The sequence below is a fragment of the Carassius auratus genome, chromosome 26, assembly GCF_003368295.1.
Source record: "Carassius auratus strain Wakin chromosome 26, ASM336829v1, whole genome shotgun sequence".
Classification (NCBI taxonomy): Eukaryota; Metazoa; Chordata; class Actinopteri; order Cypriniformes; family Cyprinidae; genus Carassius; species Carassius auratus.
Window position 1 is genome coordinate 2714526 of NC_039268.1, and position 9735 is coordinate 2724260.

General features: G+C 37.9%; 1 pseudogene; it reads right to left on the reverse strand.

The window, feature by feature from the left end:
• Positions 1-207: 207 nt before the first annotated feature.
• On the reverse strand, positions 208-9432 carry LOC113044078 (neuromedin-K receptor-like; annotated as a pseudogene).
• Between the last annotated feature and the right edge of the window lie 303 nt (positions 9433-9735).

Sequence of the window (9735 nt, forward strand, 5' to 3'; positions counted from 1 at the left end):
AATATGTACTATGCTGTGTTGTATTTCAAGAAGAAAGAACACACTGAGTAGCATGCTAGACCACACTGAAAACATTCACAGTTCTCCACTTGGAGGCAGTATTACTTTATCATGCTGCAGGTTTGAATGCATTTAGTCTCAATGCATGCTCTGAAATTTACAGTATCTTGTTTATACAAAACCTGTGGATGTATAAATTTTTTTTAGGAATGTAATGGAGCACCTCTAACAGAACCACAATCCGATGCACGTCTGGTCTGGCCCTTCAGCTGAGCTGCTCGGTTGGGAATGTGGGCTCTCTGTGAAGACAGAGTTTAGTCGCTGCACTGCTTTCGTCTCTGACCTCCACCTGACACTGCAGGGACCTGGTGCTCTTGCGGTCGCTGCGTCGCGGGTCTTCATCGTGGACGCTGGTGTCGATGCGGGACAGGGTGCACATGCTGCTCTGGTTGCGTGGGTGGAGACGGGTGGGACGGAGCTCCAGTTCATCGTAGCTGGATACCTGGATGAAGGGACACCACCTGAAGGCCCGTTTGAAACCCGCCCTAAATCTAGAGGTTTGGAAAAAAGGATCTTCTCATTGAAATGCATTACATGTTCATCTCAAAATATTTTAATTCATATAACTTTAATTCTTATATATATATATATATATATGTGTGTGTGTGTGTGTGTGTGTGTGTGTTATATTAAGTAAGACCAACATACTTGCCAGTAACTACTACTTTTAGAACAATTTTTTACATTTTATGTTCGAAAAAAACAACTCTTTTTATATGCAAATAATGCTTTACAAATTTTTCTAAGAAAGAAAGAAATACAGAAAGAAAACTTTTATGGCCAGAACATTTTCTCCATTGGTAGATTAATCTTGGTCCTTGATTGTATATTAGTATATGAGTGTTTCATTACCTGCCATTCAGACAGCAGTAAATGATGGGGTTGTACATGGTGGAGCTCATGGCCAACCACAACACAGACAGATACACCTGCTGGATGGACTTCCACTTGTTCAGACGCTTGTTTACACCCGTCACGATGAAATAGACGTGATAGGGCAACCAGCAGAGGGCAAAGGTCACCACCACCACGATCATCATCTTCACCACCTGAGGAGAGAGCAAGAGATCATTTAGAGACACAACGTGAAGCATATGCCAGCAACACATGAGTTTTGGCTTCTTGTGTTGTGGAAGAAAACAGCATCAGGGAAAGTCACGGCTCAGCTCGCTCTCTGTTTGAAGTCTCCATCTGCCGACTCAAAGCCATCTGCTGCCATTGTTTAGCGAACAAAAACTCAAACCTGAAAACTGATAATGAATGATGAGAGGAAACCTGTCGGGTGCTGATTTGGCACCACACTGAATGCTTTTGCACCGGTCATCAGACATTCGAGTCAACCTCAATTTAATGCTAGGTTTTATCATGAAAGAGCAGGAGGAGCAACACCGGAGGATACTGCAGTGTGCCGAAAAGCACATAATTGCATATTTCATATGCACCAAAGGACGCTACTGTGTTTTGATTTGTTGTTATCATCAGGTGAAGAGAATGGAGCAGACTGTTGAGGGGTCCAGGAGTCATTTGTTCTTGTTACACTGAACAGCCTCACGTCCCACACAGCCTGACTTCTGAACAGCAGCATCTGGCCCGCGCTTCAGCACATTCTAGAAAGTACAAGTCACAAAGTGCTCACTAATTAGACAGGAAGAGACTATTTCAGTATTTCAGACCGAAATATGAGGGTGAAATATCACATGAATTATTTCCTTTTTGTTCTTTGATAAATAGAAAGTTAAAAAGAGCAACATTTGAAATATAATCTTTTTGTAACATCATAAATCTCTTTACTGTAATTTTTCTGTAAAGTTTTAGTAATTTTTTTGTTTTTGTCATTTTTTGTTGATAGATAGATAGACAGACAGACAGACAGACAGACAGATAGATAGATAGACAGAGAGACAAATATAAATAGATAGATAGACAGACAGATATAAATAGATAGATAGACAGACAGACAGACAGACGGATATAAATAGATAGATAGTTAGACAGACAGACAGACAGATATAAATAGATAGATAGATAGACAGACAGACAGATATAAATAGATAGATAGATAGACAGACAGACAGACAGACAGATATAAATAGATAGATAGATAGACAGACAGACAGACAGATATAAATAGATAGATAGATAGATAGACAGACAGACAGATATAAATAGATAGATAGATAGATAGATAGACAGACAGACAGACAGATAAATAGATAGATAGATAGATAGATAGATAGATAGATAGATAGATAGATAGATAGATAGATAGATAGATAGATAGATAGATAGATAGATAGACAGACAGACAGACAGATATAAATAGATAGATAGATAGATAGATAGACAGACAGACAGACAGACAGACAGACAGATATAAATAGATAGATAGATAGATAGACAGACAGACAGACAGACAGACAGACAGACAGATATAAATAGATAGATAGATAGATAGATAGACAGACAGACAGACAGACAGACAGACAGATAGATAGACAGACAGACAGACAGACAGATATAAATAGATAGATAGATAGACAGACAGACAGACAGATATAAATAGATAGATAGATAGACAGACAGACAGATATAAATAGATAGATAGATAGATAGATAGATAGACAGACAGACAGATAAATAGATAGATAGATAGATAGATAGATAGATAGATAGATAGATAGATAGACAGATATAAATAGATAGATAGATAGACAGACAGACAGATATAAATAGATAGATAGATAGATAGATAGATAGACAGACAGACAGACAGACAGACAGATATAAATAGATAGATAGATAGATAGATAGATAGACAGACAGACAGACAGATAGATAGACAGACAGATAGACAGATATAAATAGATAGACAGACAGACAGACAGACAGACAGAGAGACAGACAGATAGATAGATAGACAGAGAGACAAATATAAATAGATAAACAGACAGACAGGCAGACAGACAGATAGATGTCTTGCTCAACTTGCTCAAATGCAAAGTTTTATATATATATAAAATCTTAATTTAGTTAACATTTGTTTTATTTTAAGCAACAAAAAAGGTGGGGGGTTAAAAATGGGTAAAGATATATGAGTGAACCATCAAATAATTTTTATATAAAGCAAATAATCTACAGAAGGTGTGATGTGCATGTGACACATTTACACTCATGATAAATGCCGTTTTTATGAAAGTCTAATGTAATCCCTTTTGCTGAACATCATGAATGGTGTTGTAATCGGGTGATGAAGTCTGCTTGACGTCTAGTCAGTCAGATGCTGAGTAGAAACTAGATGTACCTTCTTGACAGCCAGGTCATGTTCACCTGCCCTCCTGACGACTGATTGAAGACCATTCATATGCTTCAAATGCAACTTTAATAAACTTTAGCTAAACCTGTGTCAAACTGGCACAAAAAGGCAGGTTCTCTGACACTTCTGCGGCCTGTAGCTCATCGTATCTACTGCTAGGGTTACGTCATACCTAACCTTTCTCTGCTTTGTGTAACTGTCGATCAGCAATTATTCGCAGTGCACCATTGCGTCTCATTAACAGCAGGTCTCTTCAGGGTACAAGACTCTGAAAGACACTGAAAGTGTTCACTGATTGATGACGGACGGCATTTCTTTTTCTTTTCCAAAAGGTCCGTGTCAAATTATGTGCAAATTAATGAGGCAATGTAAGACGTTGTGAGTGGCTTTTCAAAGCATGCACTACATTGAGCAAAGGATACTGAGTCGAAAACATTGAAGGTTGGTTGTATAGTGTTTTCAGAAGCGTTAGATTAATGGCTTGAAACATTAACAACAGAGATCCCAGTTTATAAAGTGTTTAGTTTTCAAAAGCAATGGGGAAAGATAGATCTCTGTGCTGTGACGTCACATTCACAGACTGTTCTTTACCATCTGATGCATGTTGCATAGAAAACCTGAAGAATAATCCAAAAAACACTGAAAATAAATTAGTGTAGTAACAGTTTTATTCCGAAATTGGGCTGATACAATTAAGTTGAATTTCTTATTATTAATTTATTTTTATATTCTGCTGTTTTAGTTACACTATTAGTTAGTTAGTTAAAAAAATAAATAAGAAGAAATGTAACTTTTAAGCAAGGATGCACTGAATTTGCAATAATGAAAATTAGCACATTCATGTTTTATATATACATATATATATACATATATATACTGTACACATACATTTATTTAAAATCAATTCTATATTAATTGATTTCTCTTAAAAAAAACATTTAAACAAACACTTTTATTAATTAATAAAAAGTTACTTTTTCCTTTTAGTTTTATGGAACAATGACAGAAATGCTTATAATTAACATGTGCACATTTCTATATTTCTTTCTCTTCAAGAGTCTGAGAAAGAGTTCATACACATTACGAGACATCCTGAAATGCCTTCTGCAAGCTTTCTAGACAATCTTCAGACTCTTAAAAACAACGAAGGGGCTTTGGGAAGCGAGGTTGTGTAGAGGTGAGTTAACAAGTGCTTTAATCCAGCGTAAGCCTACAGTTCTATTTGAAACAATCCCATAATCTCCGCATCAAACACAAACGTACTGGATTACATAGAGCGATCACAGTCATTAATATGAACCATTTTGGCACAATATGAGATGAATTGTCCTAGATTCATCCTTGAGAGGGAACTATCACTGTCCCACATGTGCGAGTGTGTCTGAACGCTGCAGCTCACAAAAAGCTCAGAGCTGACCTGCCAGATAAACCAGACATGACCTTAATCTGTGGAAAAATATCAAATAGATATAGCAATACAGTGAGATTCCCTCAGGACAGGTAAGAGTAAATACATAGATTAATTTCTTTGATTTACAAATGCATGGGCTCATTTCTTAAACTCTGTCCTTTAGTCACCTCATTCTGACGCTCCTAAGACAGAGGTTATACGAAATCAGTCGATTATTAAAAAACATATTTTCTATTAACAGTTTCATACTGTTTACATTAAGAAAACATTATTTCAGAATGTTCACCGAACATTCAAAATATAGTTTTTAAAAATTCATGTTTATATGATTATTAGTGAAAACATTAAAAGGTTAGTTCACCCAAAAATGAAAACTAGGCTGTGTTTACTCACCCTCGAAGCATCCTATGTGTATAACTTTCCTCTTTCAGATGAATCCAATCGGATTTATATTTAAAATTGTTCTGGCACTTCTAAGCTTTATCATTGCAGTGTGCGGGTGTTTCTGTTCAACAGTCCAAAAAAGTTAAATAAAGTGTATGCATCCATGATAAAACACGCCTCACATGGCTCCGGGGAACTTTCACTTTCAACTTTTTCACTTTCAATAAAGGCCTCCTGTAGCGAATCCATGCATTTTTGCAAGAAAAATATCCATATTTCAAACGTAATAAACACTTTTCTCTCACTTCTGCTGACTGTCGTATGCAGAAGCATTCAGGCAGATGGAATGCTTGGGTTTTATGGGTTTTATTGATTTTGTCTCATCACGCCGGGACACGGCATCACAGTATGGTAAGAGGCATAACATTTCTGTCACATGCTAGAGGCATCTGGCCAATCACAATGCACTGGGTAGCTGGCCAATCAACGTACACCTCGCTTTTCAGAACGATAAGCTTTGTCAAAATTGACACGTTTCAGAAAGGCAATTGTGAGTGTGCACATCGACGAGCAAATTGCCAGGTATAAAAGTGTCATTTATTTGGTTCGATGCACTGCGTTAAAAAAACTGTTTTTATTCATGTGCTGGAGCTGCTGAAGTTACAGTAGCACATGACTTTGTGGTGCTCAAGCACAAAACGGCCTTGCCGAGCACACACTGATACCTAACGAAGAATTTAGAGTAATTAAGCATATGAAGAAGATGCATCAAGGCAAGTTGAATGTAAAGCTGCTGGTCTCATTGGTGTCTGAACAGAAAAAGCTTTATGACAAACGTGACAGCGACTACGAAAATCTCGATAAGAGGGAATTGTTATGGAGAGGAATTGCAGATCAAATAGGAGTCAATATGCACTGGGGTACTTTTATTTTTCATCAAGCGCCATCTAATGTAAGAGAGTGAATTTGGACCTTCACTCAGCTCATCGCTAGTGAAAATCACTTTTGGTATGAACCCAGAAGCGTGCGCAATAATCGTCCCAGGTGTGAATGAGGCTTTAAATTGAATAAAAACAAATTGCATTACACCAAAATACACAGAATAATGTTCTTTCTAGCAACGTCATATGACCCCTTTAAGGGAACCTTGACAGAACGTTAAGTTTTAATGTAAAGTTTTCTTTAAAAGACTTTATCCATGCAATGGATTATATATTTCTATTTAGCTTATTTTACTTTTGTTTCAGTTTTAAAATATGTACAAAATATGTTAGTATGTCCTCTCACCTTCCTTTTGGCTCGCAGTTGTCCAACATAATTGTCAGATGAGTCTCCAGGAATCTCTCCTCCCCAAAGTGTCACCCCCGACTATAGTGTAGGTGATACCCATGACCACTAGGGGCAGCATGTACACCAGCACCGTTACGATGATGTGATACCTGCACAGGTGAGAGGATAGGAAGCCACCGTAAAAAAAAAAAAAAACAAGTGGTTTTTATGTGCCTCGTCAAATGATGAACCCAAATAGTCCTATCTAATGCTTGGGGCTTGGGTGTTTAGACAATAAATTTGGATTGTGAATTCGGAAGATTGTTTGTACTTCTTACACACCATTTGTCCACTGGTAAATAGTAAATGTGTTTGGTCTTCTCGCCTCACTGCAGATAGCACTTAGTGTGAAGATAGCAGGCAATGTAAAGCTACAAAGAGCATTACCAGTATTTGAACAGTGGAAGCAAAGCCTGAGAAGCACTGGCAGTGGAGAAATGAGCAATTACCAATCAGCCAGTGTGAACTCATCAGAGAAAAGCTTGCTGTCTTGGTTTCTGCACACGCATCTGGTTTGGAAAATGAAATCCACCTCATTAGTGACTGATCTGGGACTGTTGGTAACACATGGATCTCTTACATGAACGAATCCTCAGAAGGTCTCGGCCAGGCGACGTAGCAGATGGTTCTGCGAGGCATAGTTCTCGTGGTTGAGTAGAAACACAGCGGGAAGGCCAAAATCACCGCCAGGGCCCAAATACAGACAATCACCACTTTAGTGGCGGTAGCTGACAGACGGGGCTTCAGAGGGTGAATGATAGCCATGTACCTGCATAAAAAACATGGTTTTAATAAAACCTTTTAGCATTTCCAGAGCTCTTGGAAAGGGAAGTCATCAAGTTTGGGTAGACTTCTACCTCTGAAGGGAATCTATAACAGATGTTATTTTTGTGTTTTTTATTTAAAAGAAATATCAAGTAGTCACAATCGGAGTTATAAATGTCCTGGCTCTTCCAAAATGTATAATTGCAGTGAATAGGGCTCGAGATTTTGATGCCCAGTAATGCACATTCAACCATCATAAAAAGTCCTCCACAGGTTCCAGGGGTTTAATAAATATCCATATTAAAAACTTTCCTTTGCACACAAAAAGTATCCTTGTAGCTTTGTAAATTTATAGTTGAATCCCTGATGTCACATGGACTAGACCTGGGAACATTGCAGTTGCATTGCTGGGTCAGAGAGCTCTAAGATTTAATAAAAGATATCTTAATTTGTGTAAAGTTATAAGCAGTCTGTGCTGTGTGTCCCAAGTTCATGGGCAGGAAATGAAGTTTCCTCTTTTTCATTGCAGTTAAATGACAGAGGGGTCAAACGGAAGACGTTCAATTTATGAGCTCCCTGAGGAGATTACTGACGAATATGGAAGAGGAAGAAAGACGCCTCGCTGGTGGTACTAAAAGCCTGTTGCTCTCAAAGTGCTGTTCAATCCCTGCAGGCCAATTTTTCATCAGTACATCAACAGGATTCTCACACCTTCTGAGCAATGAATTCCCATGACTTGCATTCAGATTCCAATTACAGACACTCAGACAGCAGGGTGATGTCAGGTGAAACATGGCAAGACAAGGGTGGGTTGCCATAGTTCTGCCATAGATTCAAAATCCAATCATTGTAACTATTCGCAAAAACAATGTTTGACATGTAAATTATTTGATTGGTCTAGTTATAATTCATGTGTGGGCAGAGCAAATCATTTTACAGAGGCTGGTTGGTTTTTATATTCACATGCAGCTACCAAACATCTAAAAAAATAAGGTAAAATGAACTAAACGTTGATTATTTCTGTTTAAGACATACAAAATAACTAAATTAATTATAGAGCAAAGTTTATCAACTAAAAGTAGACCAAGGTATGACTTTTAAAGACATTTTCAAGCCTTGAAATGGATATTGACTCATCAAAATATAAATGTTAACACATTTATTAAAATATTAATTTTGCTGTACACATGCATTGACCGGACAGTCTGATATTTAAATAGCTTTCAGGCATGTTATTTTTGTTCACATTTTAACATAAAATGATAGAAAAGACAGAAAGAGCGGTGTGCTTCCGTTTTATTTACAAACTCATTTTAGTTATTTGATAGTTATAGTCTTTATATATATATATATATATATATATATATATATATATATATATATATATATATATATATATATATTATCTTCTACACTTTACCAGGTCAAGAATTCAAAATTGTACAATTCCCGTTAGATCCATGAAGCGTGACGTTATTTCGAGGTCAATAAGGAATTCAAACACACGTAGCCCATGTGTAAACACATTTGGAATTCATAAAATTCCACATAGAATTTATATTAATCATATTTGTTATATATTTGTGTATTGAAATAAGTATTGCTGCCGGATAATTTACAGTGACATATTTTTTTATATATAAGCTAGATCCGCCTATATTTTATAGACTTAATAACCACTTTTCCAGATGTGTAAAATTCCCACGAGAACAAATCCAGTGTTCCATGATAGTCTGAATGGTGAATAGGCTACTGCACGATTAAAATATTAGCCTATAATTGATCATAAACAGCCTCACCTGTCGACTGCAATCGCAGTCATGGAGTAAATGCTGGCAAACACGGCGGTCACGGGAAAGAAGTTGTGGAACTTGCAGTAAACCTCTCCAAAGTACCACTCTCCGTGCGTGGCGTAAATGAAGTTGATGAGCGTGTTGAAGGCGGCCATCGAGGCGTCGGAGAACGCCAGGTTGAGCAAGAAATAGTTGGTCACGGTGCGCATCCGTTTATGGGCCAAAACGATCCAAATAACGATGAGGTTTCCGAGCACGGCGACCGCCAGAACGGAGCTGTACGCGACCGACCAGATCGCGACGCGCCACGGAGGCTGCACGAACTGATTTGTGAAATTGCGCGTTACGTTTGAGCCGCTCTGAGGACCAGCCATGATAACCTTACTGTGATCTCCCTCTAATAAAACAGCTAGGATACGATCTCAGACATATATTTTTACTTCTGTGGTGTCAAGTATAGATCTGCGCATCCTCCTGCGCTCCATCCAAAGTGTCCAAAACCGCGGTGACGCGCAGTCATGCTTCATATGACAGACGTCTGGAGATGCTGCTGCCCCTGCCACATGTTGCTGCTCAATGAATAGTGAAACAGGCAAATGTGGGATGGTTTTAGTAGATTTGCGATAGAGGAATGACAAATGCTTTATAATTCCGACCTAAATATAGCCTTCCAAAACAAC